The following is a 16781-nucleotide window of genomic DNA, read 5'->3' as shown; positions in this document are numbered from 1 at the left end:
GCCTTCCTGTAGCATCGGGTGGTGTAGGTGTCCTGGAGGGCAGGTAGTTTTCCCCCGGTGATGCGTTGTGCAGACCTCACTACCCTCTGGAGAGCCTTACGGTTGAGGGCGGTGCAGTTGCCATACCAGGTCGGTGATACAGCCCGCCAGGATGCTCTCGATTGTGCATCTGTAGAAGTTTGTGAGTGCTTTTGGAGACAAGCCAAATTTCTTCAGCCTCCTGAGGTTGAAGAGGCGCTGCTGCGCCTTCCTCACGATGCTGTCTGTGTGAGTGGACCAATTCAGTTTGTCTGTGATGTGTATGCCGAGGAACTTAAAACTTGCTACCCTCTCCACTACTGTTCCATCGATGTGGATGGGGGTGTTCCCTCTGCTGTTTCCTGAAGTCCACAATCATCTCCTTAGTTTTGTTGACGTTGAGTGTGAGGTTATTTTCCTGACACCACACTCCGAGGGCCCTCACCTCCTCCCTGTAGGCCGTCTCGTCGTTGTTGGTAATCAAGCCTACCACTGTTGTGTCGTCCGCAAACTTGATGATTGAGTTGGAGGCGTGCATGGCCACGCAGTCGTGGGTGAACAGGGAGTACAGGAGAGGGCTCAGAACGCACCCTTGTGGGGCCCCAGTGTTGAGGATCAGCGGGGAGGAGATGTTGTTGCCTACCCTCACCACCTGGGGGCGGCCCGTCAGGAAGTCCAGTACCCAGTTGCACAGGGCGGGGTCGAGACCCAGGGTCTCGAGCTTGATGACGAGTTTGGAGGGTACTATGGTGTTGAATGCCGAGCTGTAGTCGATGAACAGCATTCTCACATAGGTATTCCTCTTGTCCAGATGGGTTAGGGCAGTGTGCAGTGTGGTTGAGATTGCATCGTCTGTGGACCTATTTGGGCGGTAAGCAAATTGGAGTGGGTCTAGGGTGTCAGGTAGGGTGGAGATGATATGGTCCTTAACTAGTCTCTCAAAGCACTTCATGATGACGGATGTGAGTGCTACACGGTGGTAGTCGTTTAGCTCAGTTACCTTAGCTTTCTTGGGAACAGGAACAATGGTGGCCCTCTTGAAGCATGTGGGAACAGCAGACTGGTATAGGAATTGATTGAATATGTCCGTAAACACACCGGTCAGCTGGTCTGCGCATGCTCTGAGGGCGCGGCTGGGGATGCCGTCTGGGCCTGCAGCCTTGCGAGGGTTAACACGTTTAAATGTCTTACTCACCTCGGCTGCAGTGAAGGAGAGACCGCATGTTTTCATTGCAGGCCGTGTCAGTGGCACTGTATTGTCCTCAAAGCGGGCAAAAAGTTATTTAGTCTGCCTGGGAGCAAGACATCCTGGTCCGTGACTGGGCTGGATTTCTTCCTGTAGTCCGTGATTGACTGTAGACCCTGCCACATGCCTCTTGTGTCTGAGCCGTTGAATTGAGATTCTACTTTGTCTCTGTACTGACGCTTAGCTTGTTTGATAGCCTTGCGGAGGGAGTAGCTGCACTGTTTGTATTCAGTCATGTTACCAGACACCTTGCCCTGATTAAAAGCAGTGGTTCGCACTTTCAGTTTCACACGAATGCTGCCACCAATCCACGGTTTCTGGTTAGGGAATGTTTTAATCGTTGCTATGGGAACGACATCTTCAACGCACGTTCTAATGAACTCGCACACCGAATCAGCGTATTCGTCAATATTGTTATCTGACGCAATACGAAACATCTCCCAGTCCACGTGATGGAAGCAGTCTTGGAGTGTGGAGTCAGAGTCGGACCAGCGTTGGACAGACCTCAGCGTGGGAGCCTCTTGTTTTAGTTTCTGTCTGTAGGCAGGGATCAACAAAATGGAGTCGTGGTCAGCTTTTCCGAAAGGGGGCGGGGCAGGGCCTTATATGCGTCGCGGAAGTTAGAGTAACAATGATCCAAGGTCTTTCCACCCCTGGTTGCGCAATCGATATGCTGATTAAATTTAGGGAGTCTTGCTTTCAGATTAGCCTTGTTAAAATCCCCAGCTACAATGAATGCAGCCTCCGGATAAATCGTTTCCAGTTTGCAGAGAGTTAAATAAAGTTCGTTCAGAGCCATCGATGTGTCTGCTTGGGGGCGGGATATATACTGCCAAGTTATTTATGACTTCTGTTGATGAGTCTGTTTTGCTAGCTGTAACTTTCTCCTGTCACTTTTCCTATTGTGTTGCACCGTTGGTGTTACTAGTTAAAAGGCTAAATTATTCTACTCTTAACGTAAACAACTTGACCAAGCCTAAAAAAGATGCAAAACTGTTTACAAAACGACTGCACATTATTTTAATAAAGGTAGTTGTGGCTTCAGCAACTTGAACCAGCACTGAAATTTGAGCAGTGAGGTTCATTTCTCCCCTCTTGTCTTATTCCAGGTTGAAGGACATCCCACCCTACAGATGTTGCCCTTTCCTGCAGTCTAATGTTCAAATCGCCCTCTAGTGGTCTCATGGGTGGAATGTTACTAATATTTTTTATATTTTCATAACGAAAGAAACTCCACTCAAACTATCTTTTGGTATTTGTTTCATTAGTCCATTGTTGACATAGTCCCAAAATGTTTTGCTTGTCAGCAATCAAGTTTTCGAGATCCAGAAATCATCCCCTGTATGATACATTTTCCATCAATTTGTTGTGGCAGATATTTGGGTGAGCTGTTGTATCTTCTCAAGGGTTATGTTGTTGTTCTGTGTTGGACTGTGATGTCATGCATTTCATAGACTCCTGTTATCATTGCACCCTAACACAAGGCCAATGTGTTCTGGAACTGTTGCTTGTATAAAATAACTGTTGTGTAAAAGAAGAAGAAGATTGTATTACCACCTCCCACTATATAAGGGACGTGGAACCATTTACTCTGGGAGCTGACTGCGATCAGAGACGGATCTACTTTGCACCTGCTCTTATGCATTAAAGATTTTTCTAATATACAATTAAATAGTCACTGCCTTAAAACGTACGATAATTATTCTGGTCTGTGTCAACTTAATTCATTAACAGGTACTGAGGAGATCGATTCTAGTTACTTGCTATTCGTGTCAGATATTTCTATTTTGGGATAGTTGTTTTCTGAATTGCTACAGTGGCTACAAACAGCTCGGGGGAATGTGAATACGCTATCACCTGCCTGTGAATCGCATCCCAAATGGAAGTAACCTACTAAGGTAGGTGCATTTGGAGGCAGCTGCCTGTGGATTGGTTAAATATTAACAGTAGGCTACATCAATATTACTTCCCATTCATACAAAGTGTCAAAACGATTGCTCAGCACTGGGCGCTAATTGGTGACGCTCAAAGACTAAGCATGCTGCTCAGACCACTGTGCTACGGTACAGCAGTTCTCAATGCTCTAGCAAGCCTTAAGAATACATGATGGTATGAGCAGTGCTTCATTTGAGCCAGATCTTCCCAGATCAGGATCCTGCACCTTTCTGGGTTTTTGCCAGGATCCGGTACTACTCCTGGCATGAAAAATCATTAACTGTTTGCAATGTAAACATTCTAATAAAAGCTATCGGAGTAATTCAAGTCGACTCATCTTGTAATTATCCTGGCTGCCCCTTTAAAAAACATGTCATGTGAAAGCAGTGCCTAATATTCTAAGAATTGATTTGTGTTGGGCTGGACCGGGTTGCTGATTCGCACAACATTGTAGCCAGTATAGACCAACAAGTGGCCATTGCTGTGGTGAGAGAATAACACTTGTGATCTCTCTCACAGAACTAGAATGAGATTCACTTTTCTATGATCTCTCTCTCTCTCTCTCTCTCTGCTCTGATAGACATGAGCCTGCACCTCTCATCTCTCCAGTGTTGCACTTCATAATTGATGTCCTTATAGAATCATAGCCGCGGGGGAAGGGTTCTGGAGGTGCTGCAGCACCCCAGATTAATTGAAATGCATTTTCCAAATTTATAGAATAACTGCTGTCTGTTCAGAAATAAATTCAAATTATTCCCAAATACGACACCAGAAGGAGGCCTATATTTAGCCACAGAGGATCAATAGTTTATTAATTTTTTTAAATAGCCCAGCTCTGGATTGTGTATAGCCCAATAATAAGGCATGCCAATAGTTCAGAATTTGCGGCAAATCTGTCAGTGACCAGCATGCAACCAAAACAGGCCTTTCCCAATATTTCAAATGCAAATCGTGGAAAAACACAGATCTTAAAGGAGAAGACTGATCTGTCTACCATGTTATCAACTTCCAAATAGACCTTTTTGAGCAAACAGCATTTTGTTTTTTAACAAAGTGAAAGGAGCAATATAAGGTTTTGGCACGAGGGCATCGGCCATCACAGGGTGAGTGAGCTGTGCATCACAGGGTGAGTGAGCTGTGCATCATTGGGTGAGTGAGCTGTGCATCACAGGGTGAGTGAGCTGTGCATCACAGGGTGCATCACAGGGTGAGTGAGCTGTGCATCACAGGGTGAGTGAGCTGTGCATCACAGGGTGAGTGAGCTGTGCATCACAGGGTGAGTGAGCTGTGCATCAGGGTGAGTGAGCTGTGGTGAGTGAGCTGTGCATCACAGGGTGAGTGAGCTGTGCATCACAGGGTGAGTGAGCTGTGCATCACAGGGTGAGTGAGCTGTGCATCACAGGGTGAGTGAGCTGTGCATCACAGGGTGAGTGAGCTGTGCATCACAGGGTGAGTGAGCTGTGCATCACAGGGTGAGTGAGCTGTGCATCACAGGGTGAGTGAGCTGTGCATCACAGGGTGCATCATTGGGTGAGCTGTGCATCACAGGGTGAGTGAGCTGTGCATCACAGGGTGAGTGAGCTGTGCATCACAGGGTGAGTGAGCTGTGCATCACAGGGTAGTGAGCTGTGCATTGATGAATTGAAAACACCGTTTTTATTGATGTGCATCACAGGGTGAGTGAGCCTGTCATCACAGGGTGATAGCTGTGCATGGGTGAGTGAGCTGTGCATCTCCAGGGTGATTTTTTTGAGCTGTGCATCACAGGGCAATGATTTTTCCTGAAGCTGACACAGCAACTTTCCCCATCACGTGTGCAATTCACAGTGTGAGTGAGCTGTGCATCACAGGGTGAGTGAGCTGTGCATCACAGGGTGAGTGAGCTGTGCATCACAGGGTGAGTGAAACTGACTCACCCAACGTGTTTCCACACAGCTACAGTAGGTCTAGGCTATTGATGAATTGAAAACACCGTTTTTATTGATCTCCAATTCTCAGTGTCAAAGTATAGCCTGTCATTTCGATAACTTGTGCGGTATTAAAAAAAGATTGTGCTTAGTTCTCCAGTCATGTAATTTTTTTTAGAATTGCATGGAATTAACAAAAGGCCATATTTTTCCTGAACCCTAGACAACAGCAACTTTCCCCCACGTGTGCAATTTATCAAAGCGCATCTCTCTACTCTACTGCACTATGCCAGCAATGACAATGCATTCAATGCCTTATTATAAAAATAAATAATGCGTTCCGATACCTCAGAGCCCCCCCAGGTGATCCCCTCTTGGGCTCACTTTTTGTTCCTTCACCTCCCAATTTACAAATTAATCATTGGGTATGAGATCGGTTGGTTTGCATAGCTTTCCCCAAACCATAGCCCCCTAGGTATGGTAATGTACAGTATAGCCTACAAACACCGCTTCCAGCTGCCCACTGGCAGAGAGTCTAAATATAACAATGTTCCTCCTGTTACAAAAATGGGTCATATTAAGATCCATCATCTGTACATTTATTTAACTAGGTAAGTCAGTTAAGAACAAATTCGTATTTTCAATGACAGCCTAGGAACAATGGGTTAACTTCCTGTTCAGGGGCAGAACGACAGATTTGTACCTTGTCAGCTCAGGGATTTGAACTTGCAACCTTCCAGTTACTAGTTCAACACTCTAACCACTAGGCTACCCTGCTGCCTCAGGCTATGAATGTTGAATAAAATGTCATCTGAACTTACTCTGCCTGTTGTCCCCTTTGTCATTATGCCGATGGAAATTTGAGACAAAATATCCACAGGAAAGAATTGTAGATATCCTCTCTATATGAGCCATGTTACAATTCCCACCAAGTGTGATAACCTTACTGTCTCGACCCGGGTTCGCTTCCCTGTCCTGCCGTGTACTACAGAGAGAGCCATACTTAAATCCGTCATGCATTTTATATTTGCAACTCGCAGGGGTTTAAAGGTTTCTACATCACCCGGCTCCTCAATTTCTTTTATAATGGTTAGTAATGTATTTTCCTCAATAAACTTCCCAATTTCGAGCAAAAACACCAGCAATTATACTGGTATACATTAGTGATAAGACTATGTACTCTCTCTCTCTCTCCTAAATTGTTCCTCTGAAGAGGCAGCAGATTAAGGGGGTTGGGTTCATCTCGGCCAGGCGTGCGTGTAGGCATGTTGAGTACCAGGCTGAAGGTTGATTTCATTCCATTTGGAAACGGAATCCCTCCTACATGTGAGCCACGTGCCCCGCTCTGTCGGAGTAGTCGGCTCAAAACAAAAGGGACTTGATTCAGCCACATGCTCTGTCGGAGTAGTCGGCTCAAAACAAAAGGGACTTGATTCAGCAGGTGTGGTAATGAGTAGGATTCTGTGTTTTCACATGCTCTGTCGGAGTAGTCGGCTCAAAACAAAAGGGACTTGATTCAGCAGGTGTGGTAATGAGTAGGATTCTGTGTTTTCACATGCTCTGTCGGTGTAGTCGCCTCAAAACAAAAGGGACTTGATTCAGCAGGTGTGGTAATGAGTAGGATTCTGTGTTTTCACATGCAAAAGTGTTTGCTTTTGATTTAGATTTTTTAAGCACACTTTATCTGCCTTCTCACTGTCTGACAAACACCTCTCTGGCTCTGTCACCTTTCACCGCAGATGCGGAAGTGCGACATTGCCGGATGCGATGGAGAGACCCAGATATCTATAGCTTGTCTTAAACTGACAGATTTTTTATTCAGATGTGTTATTATGCTAATTTGATTTCGCAAGGGGCGCAGACATCAACTCTATACTTTAACGGAGGGGTAGACAACCCTGTTCCTAGAGTGATGCAGGTACTGCAGGATTTGTCACAACACCTGACCAACTGAGCTAATTAATCAGTTCAGTGAATGCCTAAATAACAACACACCTGGTCTTCCAGATTTGTTAAATCAAAAACATAAAGTGCCTGCAGGACAAGGATTGCTTACCTCTGTTCTTACATCTTCCCCCTTTTTTCTCTCACCAGGCAGGGTAGAGACATGCCCCTTCCCCTCAGCTCCTCTACACCTGCATGCTTCTGGTAGATCGACAGTCCTGTAGGTCCAACCCTAACCCTAGTGCAGTGGTTCCCAACTCCAGTCCTCCAGTACCCCCAACAGTGGTTCCCAACTCCAGTCCTCCAGTACCCCTAACAATGGTTTCCAACTCCAGTCCTCCATTACCCCCAACAGTGGGTCCAAACTCCAATCTTCCAGTACCCCCAACAGTGGTTTCCAACTCCAGTACCCCCAACAGTGGTTCCCAACTCCAGTACCCCCAACAGTGGTTCCCAACTCCAGTACCCGCAACAGTGGTTCCCAACTCCAGTCCTCCAGTACCCCCAACAGTGGTTCCCAACTCCAGTACCCACAACAGTGATTGCCAACTCCAGTACCCCCATTAGTGGTTCCCAACTCCAGTCCTCCAGTACCCCCAACAGTGATTCCAAACTCCAGTCCTCCAATACCCCCAACGGTGGTTCCCAACACCAGTCCTCCAGTACCCCCAACAGTGGTTCCCAACACCAGTCTTCCAGTACCCCCAACAGTGGTTCCCAACTCCAGTCATCCAGTACCCCCAACATTGGTTCCCAACACCAGTCCTCCAGTACCCCCAAAAGTTGTTCCCAACTCAAGTACCCCCAACAGTGGTTCCAAACTCCAGTCCTACAGTACCCCCAACAGTGATTCCCAACTCCAGTCCTCCAGTACCCCAACACTGGTTCCCAACTCCAGTCCTCCAGTACCCCCAACACTGATTACCAACTCCAGTCATCCAGTACCCCCAACAGCGGTTCCCAACACCAGTCCTCCAGTACCCCCAACAGTGATTCCAAACTCCAGTCCTTCAGTACCCCCAACAGTGGTTCCCAACTCCAGTACACCCAACAGCGATTCCAAACTCCAGTCCTCCATTAACCCCAACAGTGGTTCCCAACTCCAGTACCCCCAACAGTGGTTCCCAACTCCAGTACCCACAACAGTGGTTCCCAACTCCAGTCTTCCAGTACCCCCAACAGCGGTTCCCAACTCCAATCCTCCAGTACACCCAACAGTGGTTCCCAACTCCAGTACCCCCAACAGTGGTTCCCAACACCAGTCCTCCAGTACCCCCAACAATGGTTCCAAACTCCAGTCCTCCAGTACCCCCAACAGTGGTTCCCAACTCCAGTCCTCCAGTACGTCCAACAGTGGTTCCCAACTCCAGTACCCCAAACAGTGGTTCCAAACTCCAGTACCCACAACAGTGGTTCCCTGCACCAGTCCTCCAGTACCCCCAACAGTGATTCCAAACTCCAGTCCTCCAGTACCCCCAACAGTGGTTCCCAACACCAGTCCTCCAGTACCCCCAACAGTGGTTCCCAACTCCAGTACCCCCAACAGTGGTTCCCAACACCAGTCCTCCAGTACCCACAACAATGGTTCCAAACTCCAGTCCTCCAGTACCCCCAACAGTGGTTCCCAACTCCAGTACCCCCATTAGTGGTTCCCAACTCCAGTCCTCCAGTACCTCCAACAGTGGTTCCCAACTCCAGTACCCCAAACAGTGGTTCCAAACTCCAGTACCCACAACAGTGGTTCCCAGCACCAGTCCTCCAGTACCCCCAACAGTGGTTCCCAACTCCAGTACCCCCATTAGTGGTTCCCAACTCCAGTACCCCAAACAGTGGTTCCAAACTCCAGTACCCCCAACAGTGGTTCCCAACACCAGTCCTCCAGTACCCCCAACAGTGGTTCCCAACACCAGTCCTCCAGTACCCCCAATAGTGGTTCCCAACTCCAGTCCTCCAGTACCCCCAACAGTGGTTCCCAACTCAAGTACCCCCAACAGTTGTTCCCAACTCAAGTACCCCCAACAGTGGTTCCAAACTCCAGTCCTACAGTACCCCCAACAGTGATTCCCAACTCCAGTCCTCCAGTACCCCAACACTGGTTCCCAACTCCAGTCCTCCAGTACCCCCAACACTGATTCCCAACTCCAGTCATCCAGTACCCCCAACAGCGGTTCCCAACACCAGTCCTCCAGTACCCCCAACAGTGATTCCAAACTCCAGTCCTTCAGTACCCCCAACAGTGGTTCCCAACTCCAGTACACCCAACAGCGATTCCAAACTCCAGTCCTCCATTAACCCCAACAGTGGTTCCCAACTCCAGTACCCCCAACAGTGGTTCCCAACTCCAGTACCCACAACAGTGGTTCCCAACTCCAGTCTTCCAGTACCCCCAACAGCGGTTCCCAACACCAGTACCCCCAACAGCGGTTCCAAACTCCAGTCCTCCAGTACCCCCAACAGTGGTTCCCAACACCAGTACCCCCAACAGCGGTTCCAAACTCCAGTCCTCCAGTACACCCAAACAGTGGTTCCAAACTCCAGTCCTCCAGTACCCCCAACAGTGATTCCAAACTCCCGTCCTCCAGTACCCCCAACAGTGGTTCCCAACACCAGTCCTCCAGTACCCCCAACAGTGGTTCCCAACACCAGTCCTCCAGTACCCCCAACAGTGGTTCCCAACTCCCTTCCTCCAGTACCCCAACAGCACACATTATTATTTATATTGTAGCCCCGGACAAACATAAGTAATCATAACTCACTGAGGGCCTGATGATTAGTTTAAACGTTGAATCAGGTGTGCTTTTCCAGGAAAATATCTCAAATATTTAATGACAACAGATGGTCAGTCTGTCCCTCCATGTGTTAGCTCTTCTCATGCTAATATCTCTTCGACAGTGTGTTTTCTGGACCACACAGGAAAAACTATAGAGAACACACAATCCCTTTAATTGAATTAACTTATTTGAAACGTTTTTTTTTTTTAATGAATTTAGCAGACATTGTTTTGCGGAGCAACTTAAGTGCCTTGCTCAAAGGAAAGCCAGATTTGTTTTACCTAATCAGCTTGGGGACGTAAACCAGCAACCTTTCAGTTAATGACCCAACATGCTTAACTACTAGGTTACCTGCCACCCTTAAAATAACACATATTACAATTGGCCTTTCTGTACCTCTTGGAGTCAATCACATTTATAATGCATAGTGCATTATCCAAACGTTCAAGAGGGTATAGAGGGTTCTTTTTTTAAAGAAGATTTTACTTGCAATGAGTGTGATGTGGTTGTGTACCTACTATAGTTGAAAGCACTTCTAGCTCTGGAGAAGAATTGCAAAAATGACTGAAAGGTAAGGGTACATGTAGAGAAGGCAGTTGTTTTAAAGTCAAATGGAGCAGTTAGTGGATACAGTGGGTTTTTTTTCATTTGTATCTCATTGATTTTATTTTAATAATGTTTTTAGATCTGCATTTCAGTATGATTAATTTGACACAAATAAATAATAGGTTTGGTTTGCTCAGCAAATTGGCAACAAACTTTTCTCCCACCTACTGTTCTGTTTGAGCCCACCTCCTTGCCATTGTGTGTGTGTGTGTGTGTGTGTGTGTGTGTGTGTGTGTGTTCGTGGGGGGTGGGTATGTGTGTGTCTCTCCTTGCTTGTGAGGTGAAAATGAGCTGCTGGGTGTTTGTAGCGCTCTCCTCGGTACACAAAGAGCTCAACAGAGGCAAAATGGCTGCTGTAGAAATTACAATGTAATAACTGCTAACACAGAACTAAAAATAATTTGAATGGAAATATTGCCGTGTCCTGTATACTAATTTCCAATTAGTCTTTAATTATGAAGAATAGCAGGGTAATCATGAATCCAGAACTTTTTCAAAACAACTCTCCTTTTTACTTTCTATCAATGTAGTATACACCGACCAGTAGAATCAATCAGATTCTCAGCCTATATTTTGAACATAAATAAATCACATTTTATTTTTCTTCACACGATCGCTGGAGACATATTATTTGATATTGACTTTCTGACCTAGGTCATTCTATAAATCTGTTTCGCTTGTCTCTAGTCAGTCTTGTTGCTATGGACGTTGCTAGCGATTGACCATTCCCCTTTAAGTGTGTCTGCAGTATAATATGCTATAATGCGGAGACAGATGGACGAGACAGAAAAAAAATATTCATGGCTTTCACCTACAGTGCGTTCGGAAAGTATTCAGACCCCTTGACCTTTTCTACATTTTGTTACGTTACAGCTGTATTCTAAAATACATTAAATTCCCTCATCAATCTACACACAATACCCCATAAAGACAAAGCAAAAACTGTTTAGACATTTTATGAAAATGTTTAAAAAATAAAAACCTGAAATATAAGACCCTTTACTCAGCACTTTGTTGAAGCACTTTTGGCTTTGATTACAGCCTAGAGTCTTCTTGTGTATGATGCCTCAAGCTTGGCACACCTGTATTTGTGGAGTTTCTCCCATGCCTCTCTGCAAATCCTCTCAAATTCTGTCAGGTTGAACGGGGAGCGTCGCTGCACAGCTATTTTCAAGTCTCTCCAGAGATGTTCGATCCGGTTCAAGTCCGGGCTCTGGCTGGGCCACTCCAGGACAGTAAGAGTCTTGTCTCAAAGCCACTCCTGAGTTATGTTGACTGTGCTTAGAGTTGTTGTCCTGTTGAAAGGTTAACCTTCACCCAAGTCTGAGGTCCTGAGCGCTCTGGAGAAGATTTTCAGCAAGGATCTCTCTGTAGGCCAAAGCGTTCAATCTTGCTTTCATCAGGCCAGAGAATCTTGTTTATCATAGTCAGAGTCTTTAGGTGTCTTTTGGCAAACTCCAAGCGGGCTGTCATGGGTCTTTTACTGAGGAGTGGCTTCCGTCTGGCCACTCTACCGTAAAGGCCTGATTGGTGGAGTCCTGCTGAGATGGTTGTCCTTCTGGAAGGTTCTCCCATCTCCACAGATGAACTCTGGAGCTCTGTCAGGGTGGCCATTGGGTTCTTTGTCACCTCCCTGACCAAGGCCCTTCTCCCCCATTTGCTCAGTTTGGCAGGAAGGCCAGCTCTAGGAAGAGTCTTTGTGGTTCCAAACTTCTTCAATTTAAGAATGATGGAGGCCACTGTGTTCTTGCTACAGAAATGTTCTGGTACCCTCCCTCCCCCAGATCTGTGCCTCGACACAATCCTGTCTCTAAGCTCAATGGACAATACCTTCGACCTCATGGCTTGCTCTGCCATGCACTATCAACTGTTGGACCTTATATAGACAGTCTTTCCAAATTATGTCTAATCAATTTAATTTAGCACAGGTGGACTCCAATCAAGTTGTAGAAACATCAAGGATTATTAATGGAAACAGGGTGCACCTGAGCTCAATTTCGAAGTCTCATAGCAAAGGGTCTGAATATGTAAATAAGGTATTTAATTATACATATTTTTCATACATTTGCTAAAATGTCTAAAAACCTGTTTTCACTTTGTCATTATCAGGTATTGTGTGCAGATTGATGAGGAAATCAATTTAAGAATAAGGCTGTAAAGTAGAAAAATGTGGAAAAAGTCAAGGTGTACTACTTTCCGAATGCACATCACTCGTTTGCGCCGTTGCCGTTTGTTATCAATGTTCTACAGACGGTGCTATTGATGGTCGAAGGTAGAACTAGTCTAATAGTCTAATGACTGTTTAATCTAAATTACCCTATAGGGCTTGGAAATGCGATGACATTGCTAAACTAGGCAAACATTTCGTAGGAAACGACTGTCACGCCCTGACCATAGAGAGCCATTGTTTCTCTATGGTGTTGTAGGTTAGGGCTTGACTAGGGGGTGATCTAGTATATCTATGTCTATGTTGTGTTCTAGTTTCTTTTTCTATGTTGGTGTTTTGTATGATTCCCAATTAGACGCAGCTGGTAATCGTTGTCTCTAATTGGGGATCATATTTAAGTAGTTATTTTTCCCACCTGTGTTTTGTGGGATCTTGTTTATGTGTAGTTGCCTGTTAGCAGTCTGTTGTCTTCACGTTTTGTTAATTCTTTATTGTTTTTGTGCGTTTCAGTTAATAAATATGTGGAGACCATATCACGCTGCACTTTGGTCCGATAATTCTTAAGACGAACGTGACAAGAACTTCATTACCGTGTTGTCAACATTAATTTAGACAGATGGCAATATGGTCATTAGCTAGCAAATTTTGTGAAAAATTGATAGCAATGCTGAAGTTAACTAGATAAAATCACTGTTCTCAATCTTAGCTAGCTAATGTAATACTGCATCTAAAGTCAACATGGTGACATCAACACGACGACAAAAGGTGTTCTTACTAATTATTTGCGTTCTTTAAAAAATGTCATCATATTTTCACACCACAGTAATACACTGTCTTCATTAGTGCCTATTAATTTGAAACAAGTTGTTCGAGAGGAGAGGAAGAGAATGAGGATGCATTGTGTAAAATGATAGGTTGGACATCAGTCTCTAAAAGGTGCACTATGCAGAAATCACTCCTCCATTTCCTAGCTGCTAAAATTCTAATAGATCACCTCATTCCAGTTTATGTTGCAAAACAAACATGTATAGTGTAGAGAGCCATTTGTACCATCTAAACCACTGTGATATATAATTTCCACAAACAAAAATATTGTATTTTCAGGTGTTTGAAACTGGTGTACAAAACCGAAATTAAAATGTATAATTTAAGAATGTATAGCATAGAAAAAGACCAGATAGATATTCTGCTTCTTAGACTTGCTTTCAATGCGAATGTCAGAGCTATAACTCAAATAAAATCTAATTCATTTATATAGCCCTTCGTACATCAGCTGATATCTCAAAGTGCTGTACAGAAACCCAGCCTAAAACCCCAAACAGCAAGCAATGCAGGTGTAGAAGCACGGTGGCTAGGAAAAACTCCCTAGAAAGGCCAAAACCTAGGAAGAAACCTAGAGAGGAACCAGGCTATGAGGGGTGGCCAGTCCTCTTCTGCCTGTGCCGGGTGGAGATTATAACAGAACATGGCCAAGATGTTCAAATGTTCATAAATGACCAGTATGATCAAATAATAACAGTTGAGGCAGAACAGTTGAAACTGGAGCAGAACAGTTGCAGAACAGGCAGAACAGTTGAAACTGGAGCAGCAGCACGGCCAGGTGGACTGGGGACAGCAAGGAGTCATCATGCCAGGTAGTCCTGAGGCATGGTCCTAGGGCTCAGGTCCTCCGAGAGAGAGAAAGAAAGAGAGAATGAGAGAATTAGAGAGAGCATAATTAAATTCACACAGGACACCGGATAAGACAGGAGAAATACTCAGACTGACTGAGATATAACTGAGATATAACAGACTGACCCTAGCCCCCCGACACAAACAACTGCAGCATAAATACTGGGGACTGAGACAGGAGGGGATATAACTCCAGATATAACTCACATTTGTATGTGAATTTGGTCATGATCAAAAAGTATTTGATCCCCTGCTGATTGTGTACGTTTGCTCACTGACAAAGAAATGATCAGTCTATAATTTTAATGGTAGGTTTATTTGAACAGTGAGAGACAGAATAACAACAAAAAATCCAGAAAAACGCATGTCAAAAATGTTATAAATTGATTTGCATTTTAATGAGGAAAATAATTATTTGACCCCTCTGCAAAACACGACTTAGTACTTGGTGGCAAAACTCTTGTTGGCAATCACAGAGGTCAGACGTTTCTTGTAGTTGGCCACCAGGTTTGCACACATCTCAGGATGGATTTTGTCCCACTCCTCTTTGCAGATCTTCTCCAATTCATTAAGGTTTCAAGGCCGACGTTTGGCAACTTGAACCTTCAGCTCCCTCCACAAATGTTCTATGGGATTAAGGTCTGGAGACTGGCTAGGCCACTCCAGGACCTTAATGTGCTTCTTTTTGAGCCACTCCTTTGTTGCCTTGGCCATGTGTTTTGGGTCATTGGCATGCTGGAATACCCATCCACGACCCATTTTCAATGCCCTGGCTGAGGGAAGGAGGTTCTCACCCAAGATTTGACAGTACATGGCCCTGTCCATCTTCCCTTTGATGCAGTGAAGTTGTCCTGTCCCCTTAGCAGAAAAACATCCCCTCCATGTTTGATGGTGGGGATGGTGTTCTTGGGGTCATAGGCAGCATTCCTCGTCTCCAAACACGGTGAGTTGAGTTGATGCCAAAGAGCTCCATTTTGGTCTCATCTGACCACAACACTTTCACCCAGTTGTCCTCTTAATCATTCAGATGTTCATTGGCAAACTTCAGACGGGCATGTATATGTGCTTTCTTGAGCAGGGGGACCTTGCGGGCACTGCTGGATTTCAGTCCTTCACCGCGTAGTGTGTTACCAATTGTTTTCTTGGTGACTATGGTCCCAGCTGCCTTGAGATCATTGACAAGATCCTCCCGTGTGGTTCTGGGCTGATTCCTCACCGTTCTCATGATCATTGCAACTCCACGAGGTGAGATCTTGCATGGAGCCCCAGGCCGAGGGACATTGATAGTTATTTTGTGTTTCTTTCATTTGTGAATAATCGCACCACCTGTTGTTACCTTCTCACCTTCTCATCAAGCTGCTTGGCAATGGTCTTGTAGCCTTTTCCAGCCTGGTGTAGGTCTACAATCTTGTCCCTGACATCGTTGAAGAGCTCTTTGGTCTTAGCCATGGTGGAGAGTGGAATCTGCTTGATTAATTGATTGCTTCGGTGGACAGGTGTCTTTTATACAGGTAACAAACTGAGATTAGGAGCACTCCCTTTAAGAGTGTGCTCCTAATCTCAGCTCGTTACCTGTATAAAAGACACCTGGGAGCCAGAAATACTTATTTTCCTCATTAAAATGCAAATCCATTTATAACATTTTTCTGGATATTCTGTCTCTCACTGTTCAAATAAACCTACAATTAAAATTATAGACTGATCATCTCTTTGTCAGTGGGCAAATGTACAAAATCAGGAGGGGATCAAATCGTTTTTTCCCTCACTGTATGTATGTATGTATATAGTGACAACCCATGAATAGTCTACAATTCCCACAACAACAGGATGATCAAATTAGATAAGGCATCTGTATAGTCTACAACAACAGAAAGAAGTTGATGATTATTTCCAGGCATCTACAGAAAGAAGACCTACAGAAAGATCTACAGAAAGAAGATCTACAGAAAGAAGATCTACAGAAAGAAGATCTACAGAAAGAAGAGCTACAGAAAGAAGATCTACAGAAAGAAGATCTACAGAAAGAAGATCTACAGAAAGAAGATCTACAGAAAGAAGATCTACAGAAAGAAGATCTACAGAAAGAAGATCTACAGAAAGAAGATCTACAGAAAGAAGAGCTACAGAAAGAAGATCTACAGAAAGAAGATCTACAGAAAGAAGATCTACAGAAAGAAGATCTACAGAAAGAAGATCTACAGAAAGAAGATCTACAGAAAGAAGATCTACAGAAGACGAGCTACAGAAAGAAGATCTACAGAAGAAGAGCTACAGAAAGAAGAGCTACAGAAGAAGATCCATCTGTAGATGTTGTTTTAATGTAAATAATTTCTCCTGTAAACTGACACCCTCTAAACTAAACTTCAACTGTACCTGTTAAAGCACTGAAACAATGACCCCCCCCCAAAAAAAGTATGTATCCGAAACAAAGCAACCGACCGAACCGCTATTTCACAGGCCGCATATCGACCTAGGAGGAAGAAGGGTGAGAAACAATTCTAGCAGAGAAAAACTAC

At 44.8% G+C, this 16781-nt stretch overlaps 1 pseudogene; it reads left to right on the top strand.

Annotated features, from left to right (window-relative positions):
* The window catches only part of LOC121846742, a 59981-nt pseudogene extending 43409 nt beyond the window's left edge, over positions 1 to 16572 (top strand).
* The last annotated feature ends 209 nt before the right edge of the window (positions 16573 to 16781 follow it).

The sequence above is a fragment of the Oncorhynchus tshawytscha genome, linkage group LG07 (genome assembly GCF_018296145.1).
Source record: "Oncorhynchus tshawytscha isolate Ot180627B linkage group LG07, Otsh_v2.0, whole genome shotgun sequence".
Lineage (NCBI taxonomy): Eukaryota > Metazoa > Chordata > Actinopteri > Salmoniformes > Salmonidae > Oncorhynchus > Oncorhynchus tshawytscha.
Note: the sequence above shows the minus strand (reverse complement) of the source record. Positions and strands in the feature narration are given on the sequence as shown.